This window comes from Mytilus edulis, chromosome 11, assembly GCF_963676685.1.
Source record: "Mytilus edulis chromosome 11, xbMytEdul2.2, whole genome shotgun sequence".
In the NCBI taxonomy this organism is placed as follows: Eukaryota; Metazoa; Mollusca; class Bivalvia; order Mytilida; family Mytilidae; genus Mytilus; species Mytilus edulis.
Window position 1 is genome coordinate 34,435,987 of NC_092354.1, and position 21,509 is coordinate 34,457,495.

Below are 21,509 nucleotides of genomic sequence, written 5' to 3' on the forward strand. Positions count from 1 at the left end.
AAAAATATTTATCGTTCGTAATTTATACGCATTTGATTGGTTAATTGAAATACCTGTTTACTTCAGGTAAATATTTCTATCTAACTGTGATATACCATATACTGATTTTAAATCTAATATTAGAGAATATGTTTTTTTTTAAATAAATGGAGTAAAAAAGATGATGATAAATTACATGAAATTAAACCTAATTTAGGCAAACCTTTCAATAATATTATATTATGTGCAGAAAAGATCAATGTGTTATTACTAGATGTCGTATTGGTCATACTAGAATAACACACGAGTATCTTTTAAAAAATGAAGATGAACCACAATGTGTTCCTTGCAACTGCAAGTATACTATTAAACATGTTTTAATTAATTGTATTGACTTTGCTGATATTCGTAAGAAGCATTTTAATGTCAATAATATGTATGATTTATTCAATAATGTTCCATTTACAAATATTGTTGCTTTTTTAAAAGAAATTGGAATTAATTATAGAATATAAGAATGTTATTATATTTAAATCGATTATAGTTTTTATCACGTTATTTTACTGTTGATTTTTATTTGTATATAATAAATTTGCTTTAGTCAAGAATTTTAGTATATTGAAGGACCTTTTGTCATATTTTAAAAATATGCTTTAAAATGTATTTTTTTTCGAATTAGCTCTCGCCGCGATATAGCCTTTTTGTGCTAATGCGGCGTAAAGCAACCAACAATCAATCAATCAATTATAAATATTTCCTGGTCATTTCGAAAAGTGTACTGGTCAATTCAACACGAAGAATTAAAGGAAACACGACGAGGCGGTCGGTGGCATGGTTGAAGGGAAGAAAGGTCATAAAAAGGAGAAAGAAAAGAGGTCACAGAAAAAGAAAGAGTCAGGTAAATCTTTAATCAAGCAAAACTTTGATATAAATGACTAAAGGTCCGACAAAAAATTATTAAAGGCTGTACATGAACAATTAAAAGGGTATCAGTTAATATCCGATTCAAGTCAAACAAGTAGTTTCAGTTCGGAAGACTCCGATAGTGAAAGTTCTGTGTTATCAAAAAAGAAAAGAACAAATCGCAGTAAAAAATCAAAGAGTTCCAATATTCATTCTGAAAGTTCTCTTTCCGATAGCAAAGAGTCTAGTTCCGAATCGGACAGTTATACAAGGAGCATAAGAAAGAAATACAGAAAGAGCAAGAGAAAGTCGGGATTAGTGGTGTCATCTAGACAAAAAACAAAGTATCCACAGGACTGTCCGCAGTCAAAATTACAATTAGAATATGCAAACAAAAAAATAAAGTCTGAGGATTTGAAATTCCATCAATTTGTAGCGGGGCAGATGGAGATAATTGTATCATGTAAAAGCGACAAAAAAAAGAATGGTAGATTGACTTTATTAAAGAAAATTTCGTATTATTATGTGTATTTGTTTATGTTTATTAATGAAATGCAAATTTATACCCCTGGGGGTTGAAGGCATATACAAACAATATACACAATAGAAAAATCAACATATTAAACATCATATATAAAGTGGTAAAACAGTAATATTTATGCAGGCGTTGTGTCCACTCCCCTCAGTGCAAATGAACGGAACAGTAAGCTGCATAATATCAAATGAAGATAGAATTAATTGTAATCTATCTCTTTCAGACAAATTAAAGTATTCTGGACATATATTATTTATATCTTTTTCAAGCTGATTACGTAAAGATTTGTTTATTTTACATTTTAAGAAAAATTGGGTTTCATCTTCAACCGCATTTATATTACAATGTTTACATATTCTATTTTCTATATGAATTTTTTTTATATCTACCCTCTCTATTTCCAAGAAATGGTCACTTTCTCGCATTTTACATAATAATTTTCTATTTTCAAAACTATTTTTAGAAATGTATTTGTCTATTTCATATTTTGTTTTTATTTTACTGTACAAGAATATTTTACTGGTTTCATTAGTTAATTTTAATTTTTCAAAGAAAATATTTTCAAAGCTATCTTTAAGTTCTTTTTTAATATTTTTTGAGAATGAACTCTTCTCTTGTTTATAGTCTATATCCTGAATTTTATTTATGTCTAATTTATTTACATTGGCTATATTTTCTACATATAAAAACCATGAAAATATACCGTTAGTGCTAAGCCATGTAGATAAACAAAAAGCATCATATAATAAAGGGTTATTTTCATCACTAGAAATTCTTGCTAAGTAGTTCAATGATTGTACTTTAATAAAGACATCTATGGGATACTGAGCTAGTTCTGCTCTTGCAGCTATATTGAAAGATTGTTTATTAAGCCCATGTATACATTTGCAAAATTTTAAATGTGTCTCTTCCACCTGACTACTATCAATCATTGCTAAAATATCAAATTTACTCATGTCTTTAATTTGAGCTCGTCTTTCAGCTCTTATTATTTTTTCATAAAAATCCATATTCCAAATTTCAGAGTTATACATAAGAATAGGTTTAACTAGTGATTCGAACAATATTTTGTATACTTTTATAGACACATTTTCTAAAGGAGAAAGATATTTAATAATAGAAAACAAAACTTTAGGTACCTTTCTTATCCAATTCAGTGTGTGATGAAGTCAATTTCCCAGATGCTTCAATTATATTTCCAAGATATTTATATTTTAAAACTTTTTCTTGTTTGTCACCATTTAAGTAAAAATCATATTTATTATATAAAATGTTTTTCTGCTGAAAGACCATTATTTTAGTTTTCTTACCCCAGGAGTAGATTACCTTAGCCATATTTGGCACAACTTTTTGGAATTTTGGATCCTCAATGCTCTTCAACTTTATATTTATTTGGCTTTTTAACTATTTTGATCTGAGCGTCACTGATGAGTCTTATGTAGACGAAACGAGCGTCTGGCGTTTAAAATTATAATCCTGGTACTTTTGATAACTATTTTGTGTATTTATTGTGAGCTGCCACTTATTAGACGTGTTAGAAAAGTCGACACTACTGCTGGCGCTCGTGTTGGATGAAGATTAATACGATATGATATATAGGGGTCATCTCCAAAAGTTTAAATGCTCTCTCATATTGTGTTACCTGTATGGGTGTGTTTGATACACTGTAAGGCGTAATTACTTTTAGCAAGACATCTATACGCATTGTATGTGACTTTTAAAACTAATCACGTGGAATATTGAAAAAAGTATATTCACACATGCAATTGGTATTATTTGATTAAAGGAATATATATAAATTATTAAAAAAAAGATCTTAATTACTTTTCGTTGAAAAGGGGGGCAATGCTTGTTTCTATTTACTTTTCAGAATCAACAAATGCTAAATGACTTGCAAATCCACTAAAGGAAGAAGATATAGTATGTCTTCGCCTTAACTCCTAGGAAACTCAAACTATTGTTTTATTCTCATTTAGTGACGATTATTTTCCCCAATATATTATAACGAAACATTTTTTTTTTAAATATTCCTTGTTCCTAAGATAAAAGCATGATGCTTATATGCCTACGTAAATACAAGATTTTGTGGGCTCTCGTCTTATAACATAAGCATTATTTAATTGGGTGGAATTTGTTTAATACGAAAATAAATCATGTTGTCTTTCAACAAGTCCAGCACATAATTCAACAATTTGATTAAGTTCATTTCTGAGATGTCTCCACATAGTTCCAACAACTCTAAATGTCTTAAGACGCCTTATTGCATGTTCAACGTACACCCGACATGTAGACATTCTTCTATTAAATTTCTTACATTTTCTTTTTTCCCTCGGCGTTTTCCGTCTCAATTGATGTCTCCTATATGGAGTAACAATAGGTGCACGATCTGCATAAATTTATCGGCTAAAATGACATAATTTGGCGGAAAATCTAATTCTAAATTAGTCCCAATACTTGGTAACAGATTGAATTGTTGAGCATCGTTTTGATGGCCAAGAAAGCCACTTTTAACAAGGCGGATATGATTTTCATTGTCCACTACAATTTGTGTATGGATGCAATGAACATGGCGATGTCCAGAGTAATATTCCTCCTGCGGTTCTACTTGAGGCCTGTATATGGCATGGGAGGTTCCATCAATGGCTGCCAAAGCAGTAGGAATGTTTGACCAATTCCCATGTAACTGAAGCCATTGTTGACGGCTAGGCCAGGCTATATTTGGTGAATATATTTCCCATAAAATTGGTATAAGGGCTCTTATGTGCATAGAAACGGAATGAGACGAAACGTCAAAAAGTAAACTAAGAAGATTGTAACACGGGTAACTACGGAGCCATAACAGAACTAACAGTAGACGATTGATAGGTGAAAGTCTGTGTGGTCTTCCAGTACGACTCTCGTGTATCCTTGGCCCAACTGTTCCCAGCATTTGCAATATATTTTCTGGTGTTTCCCCACATGAACGGTAAAATGCGTAACGATGATTTGAAAATATTAAAAATGCATCTCTACCATGCCACATTTCATTTCTTCCTTCAGACACCCGATGGTAAATATCTAAAGTGGGTTCTGGGGGAGGGTGTATAACTACCATAACTGAGTTGAACGTATTCTGAAAAATTACTGGTGGGTCTGCTGGTGGATTTACCAAAGAAGGAATTGAACCTGATAAAGTTGCAATATCCATTATGACCTGAGACAATATTAAAAATCAATAACAAAAAAGAACACAGCTACATTTATTCAGAACTTAAAGACATCTTTTACAATGTTTTTGTTTATCTAAACCTACGACAGTAAAGGAGCACTCTGTTTGCCGGTTTGTGTGTCCGCCCCTCACTCCGTCAGGTGTGAGTTTTTAATACAGTTGAAGTAACCTGCATCTAATTGAATCTGAGTACATATGTTCCTTATAGTGGGATCTTCTGAATGTATAAGACAATTTAGGGTTTTCACCCAAATAGAACTTGGTATAATAAACATGGAAAATGAAAATGCGAATAGGCAACATTGTACTGTGAACACAAATTGTCGCTTGGAAACACGTTTTTTTTTTCAAACATTTTAAAACTTTCGAGAGGTGTTTTGACCTGAAAGTGTCTTGTACCATCATTTAATATACACGACTAACTTATCCTTTGTCGAAAAAACTTTTTAATGCAAAGATAATCTGAAAAAGGTTTCATGGTTTGCTGCCTTAAAATTGAGCGAACGATTGACTGTTTACTGCACATGTCAATGTTGGGCCTTCTCCCTGAATCGCTGTAAAGACTTATTAGGTTCAATGAAAATTAAAGTTAACGATTGTCAAAACATAAATACTTTAAAAAATGAAAAAAATGAATTTCTTGCTTAAAAATCGTACGTATAAGTGTTGCCATACAATTAATATAAGGGGACGACCATTTGATATTCTGGGGTTGGGGGGGGGGGGGGGGCAGGAGTTTTTGTTTTGGATGAGTTATTTATTTTCACTTCATGACAAGTTATGTTAATTATTTTTCGCGGCTTCGCCGCGTTACTGTTTATTTCCAGCTTTTGCAAGGACAAGTTATTTATTTTCATCTCCTGCATGACGAATTATTTATTTTCACTTTATGCTCGACCAGTTTATTTATTCATTTTTCGCGGCTTCGCCCCTCAACCATTGATTTTCAGCTTTTGCCGTGGGAAGTTATTTATTTTCAAAATCCTCCTGCCCCCACCCCCCAAAAAATTTCAAATGGTCAACCCCTAACATGCGTCACCTGAACTATCTTGATGAGATGAATTGATAAAATGATGTCCAGTTTCAAGTTTTAAGATATTATATAATATTAGCGGTTAATCTATGAAATTTAAAAAAAAACACCTTGTTTTTTTTTTAGCACATATGCAGTATTTCAATGCATTCAATAAAAGAATATTACAGATAAGCCTGATATAGTAAAGGATAAATCTAAAACTAATCGAGTTTACCGAAATAAATTTTTCACGAACTACATTACAGGATACACAAACTGAAAGGTTAACCAGTTAACGTTCGGAAGATGGAAACAGAGAAATGATATCAAAATTAATTAAAAATAACCGATATATTAATCCGTCTTTTTCAGATTATACTAAAATTGATATCAATGAATTTTCTGTACAAAGCATATGCTACCAACAAAATTAGGAGATGATGTACATGTATGATTGGCACTTAACAGTATAAGTAACTACAATTTTCATGGGAATTGCTTTACACGTACGCCTCAATTATATCGTGCTTATATTTATGCAATGGGACATCATAAGTTAGAGACATTACTTACTTTCAAAAGTTGTGCTTGTTCGGACTGTTCAACTTTTTTGATGAAAAAATAAAGAATGTGCTTCAATTTATATTATTGTATGTTCGTATAGTTTTCGTATAAGAATTTTGAAAATACTTCGTTTTCAGTAATGAATATCTCAGGCGCTAGACTTATTAACTTTATCGCTAGACTTCACCACTCGAGCGCTAGATTTATCAACTGAATTGTTTAACTTATCATCTCGAGCACTTAATTTATTTTCACGAGCACTTGCCTAATTATTTCTAGCGCTATATCAATTGCTACATTAGACAAATTATCTCGTGCACTCGATTTATTATCTCTAGCGCTCAATTTATCATACCAATTGCTTGACAAATTATCTCGAGTACTCGACTTGTAATCTTTTGCGCTCAACTTATCATATCAATTGCTACATTAGACAAATTATCTCGTGCACTCGACTTATTATCTCTAGCGCTCAACTTATCATACCGATTGCTTGACAAATTATCTCGAGTACTCGACTTGTAATCTCTAGCGCTCAACGTATCATATCAATTACTACATTAGACAAATTATCTCGTGCACTCGACTTATTATCTCTAGCGCTCGACATATCATATCAATTGGTAGACAACTTATCTCGTGCACTCGACTTATTATCTCTAGCGCTCGACATATCATATCAATTGCTATCAAATTATCTCTAGCGCTCGACTTATTATCTCTAGCGCTCGACATATCATATTCATTGCTAGACAAGTTATCTCATGCGCTCGACTTATCATAACCTTAGAGCTAGATTTATAAATCCAAGCTCTTTACATATTATCTCGAGCGCTCGATTTATCTCGATCACTCAACTGTATCATCTCTTAACTTAACGACTTATTTACTCGAGCGCTAAACCGTTTTATCGTGACCGCTTGACGCAATTTGTCAAGCGCTAGAATTATTATCTAGAGCGAAGATAGATCAAATCAAACCCTTTAATTTTCTTTAAACCATTACATTTAGATATGGTAAATGATACATGGACATCGCGATTAAGTGAAGGACAAAGGACTAAATGACAGACGGTCGAACAAGCGCAGATACTGAACATATATTGTGCATCTTCTATCGTTCGCCGATAAAAAGCGGATCACCATTTTTAATCCAGAAGGAAAAAAAAACATCTTGCACATATTAATAGTCAATAAAAACGACAGTCATATATAAAGCCAATCATATCAAAAATATAAAGGAAAATGATATAAAGTAAGAATAAATGCATATACATGTAAACCAAATTTTCAACGTATCAGTAAAATAAACATTCATAGTTAACTCTGACATTTTTTTCAGGAGAATTGGTGACTATCTTGGCCACAAAAAGGAGGAAGGCTGTTCCAATAACAAAACCAGAGCTCTTAATTCTATTCCAAGCATATATGCAAAATCCATGCTCATGGCCCAAAATCATTGCAGACATGAGAGAACAGATGCATGCACTATCAACAGACACAGGATTTATATAAAGAAGCTACGGATAAGCAGCTAAAGGTCCGATTGGCAACAAAATTTGGCCGGCTTGTAGCGAAACCCCTTGAATCAATTCATGATACTGATATAAGGTACAAGAACAATTTTCTATCTTTTTTAAGTGTAGTAAAGTTACGTATCTGTACAAAAATATAATATTAGAAAACGTCATTGAATGTCAAGGACTACATGCACCGTCAATAGTTGTCAAACTAATTATGTATAATATGTATACTCATATTTCTTAAATAATATATATATATATATATATAATTAGTTTGACAATTATTGATGGTACTTGTATTGACGGTTTCTTATATTATATTTTTGTACATAATATATATATTTTAAACAAGTCTAAATTAAAGACTTGTATTATATATAATTCGTTTATATAACAATGTTAGATCTGTAAATAAACTGGAATTCGAACTCATAATACCGAGATATCATGGCACCGCCGCGTGCACAGTATCCGGTGCGCTCGACCTCTCGACCCCATAGGCTCATAAATATATGATAAATACATATCAAAGTTACCAGGCTTAAAATTTAAAAATACACTAGGAAATACAAATTATATAAAAAATTATTCAACTGGTATGTCGTCATCTGTATTCCACACAAATTCAAGATGATTTTATTATCTCGTTCCCAAAATATAGATGTTTGAAAAAATGATGTTTTATTTTTTTTCTCAATTGCTGAATTTCATGTTAACCCGTTAGAAAACGGTCATAATCATAAACACGGTTGTTGTGTTGCATTGTTAAACACGTCCAAGTGCTTATCATGTTTTTATAAGAAAGGTTTCCAGTTTTAAGCATGTTTATTTTCAAAAGTCAGTATTTAGGTTAAGCATATTTCGATGGTCACTATATGAAGCAAAATCCTTGCTTAATAACTATCGTATCTGCGGTGACAGAAACCGTGCATGTTTCATATGTTCTCGCTTGTTCTATAATTATTATTGTGTTTAGAAAGTATCAAACTGCTTTACTATAAAACGACAAACATTGATGATGTTATCAAGATTAACATGTTTATATCGTTAACATGTATAAAACAGAACATGTATAGCCTGGTTTTGTTAAGAATCTGAACACAATCTTTTAATATTTACATTACATTAAATATTAAAGCAAGCTAATTATATCCCAATTTTCAATATATATCAGCAATATATATTTTTTTTTTACATGTGTCCAAAAGTATATATTTTTACAACAAGCTGTATTTGATTTTTAGGAATGACGTACAAAAAATAAAAGAAATGGAGTTGAGATTATCAACAAATACCAGTAAAGGGACACCGCAGACATCGTCCAAAATTGTCAAAATACCGGAAGATGAGGTTCTTATGGCTATCGCCAATGTCTTTAAAACAGAACCTCAAACGGTCCCAGAGGACCCTATTGAAATTAAGGATATGGGAGAAGAAGCTGCAGCAATGACTGACGAGGGCACAGCAAGTATTGTCGACCAACAACCATGCACGTCGGCTCCAAAGAAAGGCGGGAAAAGTTTAAGGGGTCAGCTGGTGGCAAATATGTCATCGTCTGACGAGGACACTCCCATTGTGGAACCACCAAAGAAGAAAAAGAAAACCGAGAAGAAAAAAAGAGTTTCAACAATGGAATTGGCCAGACAAAACCAGTTAGCATACAAAAGATTCATGGAAACGAAAATACCAAAAATTTTAAAGGCTATCGGAATTGAGTCAGACAGCAGTGCCGATGACTCTGATTGATTCTTGAATTAAATGAATTACTTCTACCTAGTTAGTTTCCATTTTTTGTATAAACCAAAGCGAACTTTTAAAAATAGCAATAACTTAGATGGAGATCAAAAAATAATCTATCCATTACTGAAAAACTAAATTCCTCAAAAAATGAAGTAAAATGGTGTGGTTTGATTGCCAAAGAAATATAAATCCACTAGAGACCAAATTTATAGTTTACCGTGCGACTTTTAACATACAATTACACTCGACATTACAAAGCACCAGACAAAGATTGTTTACTTATTACGTCATCTGACCCAAAGGGTACAAGTGGATTGTTCTCATTACTTGAGGTCCGTCGTTCATTAGCTTTTAAACATATCTTCTTATCTAAATTGACTCAACTAAACTTGGTCTAAATCGTCCTTAGGGGATCTTTTTTTAAATAAGCATTGAGGGTTTCCTGGTGACAACCTGTCAACCAAACAACATGGTCGCCATTACTAAAATAGTACATATGTGTCTACTATAGAAATCAATTGGAAAAATTTAGAAAAGAAAACTATTTCAAAGGTTGAAAACTAATCTAAAAAGATATTTGAGGTCTACAGTTACTATTGTAAGACTACACTGTAAAAATGGTGTTTAGGAAATAAACACTTTCTAAACAGTTTAGGAAATACACATAATCCTAAACATGTTTCCAACCTGGGAACACATTTGGCATTTGGGATTATGTTTAGATCTAAACACTGTTTTTACAGTGTACAACGGGATATCTCGATTTTTTGTCTAAGGTCCATTTTTTTCATGCGGTGCTAACTTTTTCTCCTTGGTATGTTTCATTATCAGAATTATTCAGTTTTACGTTTTCTATAAACCATGTGTACATCTTCTCTTTCAACAATCAATACAGTGCACAATACAGTGCACAGTAAATAAACAGCAAAACAAATCTACCTGAAACTATTAACTGTTTAAGTTCAAGAATATTCTTATGGCACACTGCTATTCACAGACAAAAGTGTATGTAACATATAAACTCCAACATGACTGGGTACGAATTTGTTTATGATAAGGTGAACGAAAACTTAAATCATGAGAAACAAATCTACGTTGACCGAAAATAAATATTGTTGTCTATGCGTCCTGTTCTTATCATGGGTAAACTACCTCTGTGTCCTCGGTTTTTTTTTTTAGTTCTGAGGGTAGTACATGAAGAGGGTTCAAACATCAGTTTTCAACTTGAACTCTACGTACATCACAATAACATCACGGCAAATCGATACATTTTTAAAAGATAAAATCTGAATAATTTTCGATTCTTCAGATTTAAAACAATGCAATAATTCAAACGAAATTATGTTTGAATTATATATATATATAGGGTGTGATTTGCTCATTATCGACCGCCTAGTCATATTTTCGTTTGAATTATTGCATTGATTTGAAATCTGAAGAATCTAAAATTATTCTGAAAAATCTAAATATATATATATAAGATAAGATAAGATGCAATATTGTTAATTTACAGGTCATATAAAGTTTTGTGTTGACAATTTCAAAATGCAAAAAACCATTGAAATCGTAAATGCAAATGAATGTTAATTTACACGAATGCAATTGGGACACGAAGGGTCGATTGAAAATATATGTGTGAATTTGTAGCTACGGAAAACATCATCTCTGTTTTTCGAAGTGTACAGTGGCGTCCATTTTCTTGGTCTAGTATACATTAGGTTTTCGGGGCCTGCTCAAAACTTCCGCTGGGTGCGGGATTTCTCGCTTGTTGAAGACCCTGGAGTTGTTTTAAATATTGTGGTCTGGTTGTTGTTTTTCTGACATAATCCCTGTTTCCATTCTTCTTATTCAATTAATTGAGACGAATTGTATTTTATCATTTTCTTTCGATAGCTTGCAAACTTGGTTTTGAAAAAAAGTTAGAAAATTTGAAAGTAAAAAGATTCCATCTTATCAAAGACGCTTGATTAATAAACGTTAAGCGAAACAGAAATCATAATCCCTGTTTTCTGGTCTTATAAGAGTTGACCTGGGGTGAGGATGGAGGGGGTTAGGGGTGCATTTTAATGTTTCTATATTTGTTTTGAACTATTTTTTCTATCTTTTTAATTTACTTTCAGCTGTTCTACCATCAGTGAGCTAAAAAGGAATATATTAATAAACAATTTAATATAAAAACGTAAATATGTGAAGTCGTGCGTTATACGACTATGCCCTTTTTACCATTTGTTTACAAAACGTAAAACAAGATTAATATGATAATTGATAAAAAAAAAAAATTATAATTTAAACTATTTTACTTTTTTTTACATGATATTTGATCGTCTTCTGTGTTATTTATTAAAAAAACTGCTGCAGGTAAACATCAACTGTATCAAACACACCCATACAGGTAACAAAATATGAGATAGTATTTAAACTTTTAGAGATGACCCCTGTATATCATATTGTATTAATCTTCATCCAACACGAGCGCCAGCAGTAGTATCGACTTTTCTAACACGTCTATTAGAAAGTAAACTTGAACTAACCACATAATTGTTATGAATTTGCCACATTTTTCTGTAAATTTTACCACTTTTTGGATAATCGTATTTGATGTTACCTTAAATAGGTCATTAGACAATTTTCTGATATGTATTTACAATTGTATGAGAAAGTAAACTTGAACCAACCACGTAATTGTTATGAATTTGCCACATTTTTCAGTAAATTTTACCACTTTTTGGATAATTGTATTTGATGTTACCTTAAATAGGTCATTTGATCAAGACAATTTTCTGATATGTATTGACAATTGTATTAGAAGGCAAATTGAAACCAACCACATAATTATTAAGAAATTGCCACATTTTTCAGTAAATTTTACCAATCTTTGGATAATTCATTTAGATGTTACCTTAAATCGACCATATTTTATAAATATTGGAATAGAATGTACACTTTACCTTCCTTTGGTGTATTGGTAACTTTTGCACATTTTACAGTTAATTTGATATTTTTTTTGATAATTGTATTGGATGTTATCTGAAATCGGTCATTTGATCAATACAATTTTCTGATATGTATTGACAATTGTATACGAAGTAAACTTGAACCAACCACACAATTATTAAGAAATTGCCACTTTTTTCAGTAAATTTTACCATGTTTTTTTTAAATTCATGTAGATTTTTCCTTAAATCGACCATAATTTATAGATATTTGCATAGAATGTATACCCAACCTACCTTAGGTGTATTGTTTTTTTTGCACATTTGACAGTAAATTTGACATTTTTTTTTATAATTGTATTTGATGTTACCTGAAATTGGTCATTTGATCAAGACAATTTTCTGATATGTATTGGCAATTGTATTAGAAAGTAAACTTGAACTAACCACATAATTGTTATGAATTTGCCACATTTTTCTGTAAATTTTACCACTTTTTGGATAATCGTATTTGATGTTACCTTAAATCGGTCATTTGATCGAGACAATTTTCTGATATGTATTTACAATTGTATTAGAAAGTAAACTTGAACCAACCACGTAATTGTTATGAATTTGCCACATTTTTCAGTAAATTTTACCATTTTTTGGATAATTGTATTTGATGTTACCTTAAATAGGTCATTTGATCAAGACAATTTTCTGATATGTATTGACAATTGTATAAGAAGGCAAATTGAAACCAACCACATAATTATTAAGAAATTGCCACATTTTTCAGTAAATTTTACCAATCTTTTGATAATTCATTTAGATGTTACCTTAAATCGACCATATTTTATAGATATTGGAATAGAATGTACACCTTACCTTCCTTCGGTGTATTGGTAACTTTTGCACATTTTACAGTTAATTTGATTTTTTTTTTTATAATTGTATTGGATGTTATCTGAAATCGGTCATTTGATCAATACAATTTTCTGATATGTATTGACAATTGTATACGAAGTAAACTTGAACCAACCACATAATTGTTATGAATTTGCCACATTTTTCAGTAAATTTTACCACTTTTTGGATAATCGTATTTGATGTTACCTTAAATCGGTCATTTGATCAAGACAATTTTCTGATATGTATTTACAATTGTATTATAAAGTAAACTTGAACCAACCACATAATTGTTATGAATTTGCCACATTTTTCAGTAAATTTTACCACTTTTTGGATAATTGTATTTGATGTTACCTTAAATAGGTCATTTGATCAAGACAATTTTCTGATATGTATTGACAATTGTATTAGAAAGCAAATTGAAACCAACCACATGATTATTAAGAAATTGCCACATTTTTCAGTAAATTTTACCAATTTTTGGATAATTCATTTAGATGTTACCTTAAATCGACCATATTTTATAGATATTTGCATAGAATGTACACCTTACCTTCTTTCGGTGTATTGGTAACTTTTGCACATTTTACAGTTAATTTGATAATCTTTTTGATAATTGTATTGGATGTTATCTGAAATCGGTCATTTGATCAATATAATTTTCTGATGTATATTGACAATTGTATACGAAGTAAGTACTGACAAAGTATACGACGTAAACTTGAACCAACCACACAATTATTAAGAAATTGCCACTTTTTTCAGTAAATTTTACCACGTTTTTTTTAAATTCATGTAGATTTTTCCTTAAATCGACCATAATTTATAGATATTTGCATAGAATGTATACCCAACCTACCTTAGGTGTATTGTTTTTTTTGCACATTTGACAGTAAATTTGACATTTTTTTTTATAATTGTATTTGATGTTACCTGAAATTTGTCATTTGATCAAGACAATTTTCTGATATGTATTGGCAATTGTATTAGAAAGTAAACTTGAACTAACCACATAATTGTTATGAATTTGCCACATTTTTCTGTAAATTTTACCACTTTTTGGATAATCGTATTTGATGTTACCTTAAATCGGTCATTTGATCGAGACAATTTTCTGATATGTATTTACAATTGTATTAGAAAGTAAACTTGAACCAACCACGTAATTGTTATGAATTTGCCGCATTTTTCAGTAAATTTTACCATTTTTTGGATAATTGTATTTGATGTTACCTTAAATAGGTCATTTGATCAAGACAATTTTCTGATATGTATTGACAATTGTATTAGAAGGCAAATTGAAACCAACCACATAATTATTAAGAAATTGCCACATTTTTCAGTAAATTTTACCAATCTTTGGATAATTCATTTAGATGTTACCTTAAATCGACCATATTTTATAGATATTGGAATAGAATGTACACCTTACCTTCCTTCGGTGTATTGGTAACTTTTGCACATTTTACAGTTAATTTGATATTTTTTTTGATGATTGTATTGGATGTTATCTGAAATCGGTCATTTGATCAATACAATTTTCTGATATGTATTGACAATTGTATACGAAGTAAACTTGAACCAACCACACAATTATTAAGAAATTGCCACTTTTTTTTAGTAAATTTTACCACGTTTTTTTGAAATTCATGTAGATTTTTCCTTAAATCGTCCATAATTTATAGATATTTGCATAGAATGTATACCCAACCTACCTTAGGTGTATTGTTTTTTTTTCACATTTGACAGTAAATTTGACATTTTTTTTTATAATTGTATTTGATGTTACCTTAAATCGGTCATTTGATCAAGACAATTTTCTGATATGTATTGGCAATTGTATTAGAAAGTAAACTTGAACCAACCACATAATTGTTATGAATATGCCATATTTTTCAGCAAATTTTACCACTTTTTGGATAATCGTATTTGATGTTACCTTAAATCGGTCATTTGATCAAGACAATTTTCTGATATGTATTTACAATTGTATTATAAAGTAAACTTGAACCAACCACATAATTGTTATGAATTTGCCACCTTTTTCAGTAAATTTTACCACTTTTTGGGTAATTGTATTTGATGTTACCTTAAACTGGTCATTTGATGAAGACAATTTTCTGATATGTGTTGACAATTGTATTAGAAATTAAACCTGAACCAACGACATAATTGTTATGAATTTGCCCCATTTTTCAGTAAATTTTACCACTTTTTGGATAATTGTATTTGATGTTACCTTAAATAGGTCATTTGATCAAGACAATTTTCTGATATGTATTGACAATTGTATTAGAAAGCAAATTGAAACCAACCACATGATTATTAAGAAATTGCCACATTTTTCAGTAAATTTTACCAATTTTTGGATAATTCATTTAGATGTTACCTTAAATCGACCATATTTTATAGATATTTGCATAGAATGTACACCTTACCTTCCTTCGGTGTATTGGTAACATTTGCACATTTTACAGTTAATTTGATAATCTTTTTGATAATTGTATTGGATGTTATCTGAAATCGGTCATTTGATCAATATAATTTTCTGATATGTATTGACAATTGTATACGAAGTAAACTTGAACCAACCACACAATTATTAAGAAATTGCCACTTTTTTTTAGTAAATTTTACCACGTTTTTTTGAAATTCATGTAGATTTTTCCTTAAATCGTCCATAATTTATAGATATTTGCATAGAATGTATACCCAACCTACCTTAGGTGTATTGTTTTTTTTTCACATTTGACAGTAAATTTGACATTTTTTTTTATAATTGTATTTGATGTTACCTTAAATCGGTCATTTGATCAAGACGATTTTCTGATATGTATTGGCAATTGTATTAGAAAGTAAACTTGAACCAACCACATAATTGTTATGAATATGCCATATTTTTCAGCAAATTTTACCACTTTTTGGATAATCGTATTTGATGTTACCTTAAATCGGTCATTTGATCAAGACAATTTTCTGATATGTATTTACAATTGTATTATAAAGTAAACTTGAACCAACCACATAATTGTTATGAATTTGCCACCTTTTTCAGTAAATTTTACCACTTTTTGGGTAATTGTAATTGATGTTACCTTAAACTGGTCATTTGATGAAGACAATTTTCTGATATGTGTTGACAATTGTATTAGAAATTAAACCTGAACCAACGACATAATTGTTATGAATTTGCCCCATTTTTCAGTAAATTTTACCATTTTTTGGATAATTGTATTTGATGTTACCTTAAATAGGTCATTTGATCAAGACAATTTTCTGATATGTATTGACAATTGTATAAGAAGGCAAATTGAAACCAACCACATAATTATTAAGAAATTGCCACATTTTTCAGTAAATTTTACCAATCTTTGGATAATTCATTTAGATGTTACCTTAAATCGACCTTATTTTATAGATATTGGAATAGAATGTACACCTTACCTTCCTTCGGTGTATTGGTAACTTTTGCACATTTTACAGTTAATTTGATATTTTTTTTGATAATTGTATTGGATGTTATCTGAAATCGGTCATTTGATCAATACAATTTTCTGATATGTATTGACAATTGTATACGAAGTAAACTTGAACCAACCACATAATTGTTATGAATTTGCCACATTTTTCAGTAAATTTTACCACTTTTTGGATAATCGTATTTGATGTTACCTTAAATCGGTCATTTGATCAAGACAATTTTCTGATATGTATTTACAATTGTATTATAAAGTAAACTTGAACCAACCACATAATTGTTATGAATTTGCCACCTTTTTCAGTAAATTTTACCACTTTTTGGATAATTGTATTTGATGTTACCTTAAACTGGTCATTTGATGAAGACAATTTTCTAATATGTGTTGACAATTGTATTAGAAATTAAACCTGAACCAACGACATAATTGTTATGAATTTGCCACATTTTTCAGTAAATTTTACCACTTTTTGGATAATTGTATTTGATGTTACCTTAAATAGGTCATTTGATCAAGACAATTTTCTGATATGTATTGACAATTGTATTAGAAAGCAAATTGAAACCAACCACATGATTATTAAGAAATTGCCACATTTTTCAGTAAATTTTACCAATTTTTGGATAATTCATTTAGATGTTACCTTAAATCGACCATATTTTATAGATATTTGCATAGAATGTACACCTTACCTTCCTTCGGTGTATTGGTAACTTTTGCACATTTTACAGTTAATTTGATAATCTTTTTGATAATTGCATTGGATGTTATCTGAAATCGGTCATTTGATCAATATAATTTTCTGATATGTATTGACAATTGTATACGAAGTAAGTACTGACAAAGTATACGACGTAAACTTGAACCAACCACACAATTATTAAGAAATTGCCACTTTTTTCAGTAAATTTTACCACGTTTTTTTTAAATTCATGTAGATTTTTCCTTAAGGTAGCACAATACAAAGATTGTATAACTCCAACTCCCAAGTTTTAAAATGCTGTAACTTTCTTAATAAAGCTTGACAATTTATAAAAGTGGTAGTTTTGGATAGCTAACAGATTACTCTTTCAAATAAATGCAATGTTAGTATTATGCAACAATTATGTAACCAATTATAATGTTAACTGTGTCTAAAATATTTTTCACCAAATTTCCACTTTCAAATGAAATTAGCTTCTGCATAGGTATCCCTAGAGGGTTGATTTTATTATAAGTTGTTCCTATGGCCATTATCTACAAAAGGGTGTCTCAGATTTCAGATAGAATGTATAGAACAAATTTTACACCTAATTAATCATTATCTTCTTTTATGTGGTTAGGATGTTTACACTAATTAGAGATTTATGAGAGATTGGAATACCATAGAGACAATCTGAGACACCCTTTTGAAGCCCAAAATGTGTCAATTAAGATTTTGTTAAAATTTTCTGTATAGTTAAAAAGATGATAGAGCTAAATTCATTCAAGTGAACTTACCCAGATTTTGCCACTAATTACATAATAATTGATTACATAATGTTTGCATAATAAAAATATTGCATTCATATAAAAGATTAATCTTTTATCTATCTATATATACCTCTTTTATTATTTTCTATGCATTCATAAGAAAGTTACAGCATTTCAAAGGTTAGTGATTGGTAGTAAAAAAATCTTTGTATTGTGCTACCTTAAATCGACCACAATTTATAGATATTTGCATAGAATGTATACCCAACCTACCTTAGGTGTATTGTTTTTTTTGCACATTTGACAGTAAATTTGACATTTTTTTTTATAATTGTATTTGATGTTACCTGAAATTGGTCATTTGATCAAGACAATTTTCTGATATGTTTTGGCAATTGTATTAGAAAGTAAACTTGAACTAACCACATAATTGTTATGAATTTGCCACATTTTTCTGTAAATTTTACCACTTTTTGGATAATCGTATTTGATGTTACCTTAAATCGGTCATTTGATCGAGACAATTTTCTGATATGTATTTACAATTGTATTAGAAAGTAAACTTGAACCAACCACGTAATTGTTATGAATTTGCCACATTTTTCAGTAAATTTTACCATTTTTTGGATAATTGTATTTGATGTTACCTTAAATAGGTCATTTGATCAAGACAATTTTCTGATATGTATTGACAATTGTATTAGAAGGCAAATTGAAACCAACCACATAATTATTAAGAAATTGCCACATTTTTCAGTAAATTTTACCAATCTTTGGATAATTCATTTAGATGTTATCTTAAATCGACCACATTTTATAGATATTGGAATAGAATGTACACCTTACCTTCCTTCGGTGTATTGGTAACTTTTGCACATTTTACAGTTAATTTGATTTTTTTTTTGATGATTGTATTGGATGTTATCTGAAATCGGTCATTTGATCAATACAATTTTCTGATATGTATTGACAATTGTATACGAAGTAAACTTGAACCAACCACACAATTATTAAGAAATTGCCACTTTTTTTTAGTAAATTTTACCACGTTTTTTTGGAATTCATGTAGATTTTTCCTTAAATCGTCCATAATTTATAGATATTTGCATAGAATGTATACCCAACCTACCTTAGGTGTATTGTTTTTTTTTCACATTTGACAGTAAATGTGACATTTTTTTTTTATAATTGTATTTGATGTTACCTTAAATCGGTCATTTGATCAAGACAATTTTCTGATATGTATTGGCAATTGTATTAGAAAGTAAACTTGAACCAACCATATAATTGTTATGAATTTGCCACATTTTTCAGTAAATTTTACCATTTATGGATAATCGTATTTGATGTTACCTTAAATCGGTCATTTGATCAAGACAATTTTCTGATATGTATTTACAATTGTATTATAAAGTAAACTTGAACCAACCACATAATTGTTATGAATTTGCCACCTTTTTCAGTAAATTTTACCACTTTTTGGATAATTGCATTTGATGTTACCTTAAACTGGTCATTTGATGAAGACAATTTTCTGATATGTGTTGACAATTGTATTAGAAATTAAACCTGAACCAACGACATAATTGTTATGAATTTGCCACATTTTTCAGTAAATTTTACCACTTTTCGGATAATTGTATTTGATGTTACCTTAAATAGGTCATTTGATCAAGACAATTTTCGGATATGTATTGACAATTGTATTAGAAAGCAAATTGAAACCAACCACATAATTATTAAGAAATTGCCACATTTTTCAGTAAATTTTACCAATTTTTGGATAATTCATTTAGATGTTACCTTAAATCGACCATATTTTATAGATATTTGCATAGAATGTACACCTTACCTTCCTTCGGTGTATTGGTTACTTTTGCACATTTTACAGTTAATTTGATAATCTTTTTGATAATTGTATTGGATGTTATCTGAAATCGGTCATTTGATCAATATAATTTTCTGATATGTATTGACAATTGTATACGAAGTAAGTACTGACAAATGTATACGACGTAAACTTGAACCAACCACACAATTATTAAGAAATTGCCACTTTTTTCAGTAAATTTTACCACGTTTTTTTTAAATTCATGTAGATTTTTCCTTAAATCGACCATAATTTATAGATATTTGCATAGAATGTATACCCAACCTACCTTAGGTGTATTGTTTTTTTTTGCACATTTGACAGTAAATATGACATTTTTTATTATAATTGTATTTGATGTTACCTGAAATCGGTCATTTGATCAAGACAATTTTCTGATATGTATTGGCAATTGTATTAGAAAGTAAACTTGAACTAACCACATAATTGTTATGAATTTGCCACATTTTTCTGTAAATTTTACCACTTTTTGGATAATCGTATTTGATGTTACCTTAAATCGTGCATTTGATCAAGACAATTTTCTGATATGTATTTACAATTGTATTAGAAAGTAAACTTGAACCAACCACATAATTGTTATGAATTTGCCACATTTTTCAGTAAATTTTACCACTTTTTGGATAATTGTATTTGATGTTACCTTAAACCGGTCATTTGATCAAGACAATTATCTGATATGTGTTGACAATTGTATTAGAAAGTAAACCTGAACCAACAACATAATTGTTATGAATTTGCCACATTTTTCAGTAAATTTTACCACTTTTTGGATAATTGTATTTGATGTTACCTGAAATCGGTCATTTGATCAAGACAATTTTCTGATATGTATTGGCAATTGTATTAGAAAGTAAACTTGAACTAACCACATAATTGTTATGAATTTGCCACATTTTTCTGTAAATTTTTCCACTTTTTGGATAATCGTATTTGATGTTACCTTAAACCGGTCATTTGATCAAGACAATTTTCTGATATGTGTTGACAATTGTATTAGAAAGTAAACCTGAACCAACCATCCACATAGTTGTTATGAATTTGCCACATTTTTCAGTAAATTTTACCACTTTTTGGATAATCGTATTTGATGTTACCTTAAATCGGGCATTTGATCAAGACAATTTTCTGATATGTAATTACAATTGTATTAGAAAGTAAACTTGAACCAACCACATAATTGTTATGAATTTGCCACATTTTTCAGTAAATTTTACCACTTTTTGGATAATCGTATTTGATGTTACCTTAAATCGGGCATTTGATCAAGACAATTTTCTGATATGTATTTACAATTGTATTAGAAAGTAAACTTGAACCAACCACATAATTGTTATGAATTTGCAACATTTTTCAGTAAATTTTACCACTTTTTGGATAATTGTATTTGATGT